The sequence below is a fragment of the Phaseolus vulgaris genome, chromosome 7 (assembly GCF_000499845.2).
Source record: "Phaseolus vulgaris cultivar G19833 chromosome 7, P. vulgaris v2.0, whole genome shotgun sequence".
In the NCBI taxonomy this organism is placed as follows: domain Eukaryota; kingdom Viridiplantae; phylum Streptophyta; class Magnoliopsida; order Fabales; family Fabaceae; genus Phaseolus; species Phaseolus vulgaris.
In genome coordinates this window covers 9248320-9249255 of record NC_023753.2, presented here as the reverse complement: position 1 = coordinate 9249255, position 936 = coordinate 9248320, and positions in this window count along the sequence as shown.

The window sequence follows — 936 nt, the reverse complement described above, 5'->3', positions numbered from 1 at the left end:
TTGTGGGATGATGATGATATTGAGAAGTCATTATCCATGTTCTTCATGTCTTTCATCTTCATTAACATGTCTTCTTCTAAGAGAGGCTGTGGGACGTAGACGATCACATTGTGAACCTCCTCCCCTAGTCTTCACCATTACTGTTCAATTACACCATTCAAGTTAAACCAAATTACAAACTAATGGATAAGATGTTGAACCAATACAAACAAAAAACAGCTAATATAAAATTCTATTGAAACCAAAAGAGAGAAAAAAAGCATTGTATCATTTCTACTAAACAAATATAAATAAACTATAGACCAAAAAAAAATATTAAAAGAAGAAAAAAAGAAGCTCATTGCAAATCATATTTGAAGATAGAAAAAATCTTTTGATGAAGTTTTATATGTTGAAGAAAGGATGACCATAAAAACACAAATCTGGATCCACAAATTCGGAAGCTTCCTGGATCCACAAATTCGGAAGCTTCCCAGATCCACAAATTTGGAACCTTCCCGGATCCACAAATTTGGAATCTTCCCAAAACCATAAATCTGGGAATTTACTGGAAGCAAAAAATCGAGATTTTACCGTATTTTGTGATCCAAAATTCTATCGGATTTTATAATCTGGGATGGAAGAAAACACTTACGGAAACAAAAATCCATAAAAAAAACGGAAGTGCAGATCCAAAAGCAAAGAAATTTACTTACCTTTGTCAAGAGCACTCTAAATCACCAACAAAAAATGTGAGATTGAAGGAGAAGGATTTGGAGGTGTCGCACTGCTTGTAAAACATGAAAGTGTGCTGCTGCTGGAACATGAAAGACACGACTACGCAAGAGAGAATCCTTGCCTGCACCTCTTTAGGGTTTTTTTAGATTAAGGATATTTTTGGAATTTTAAAAACTAATAAGGGTGATTTAGTCTTTTCATAAGAGTGTGGGGGTGCAG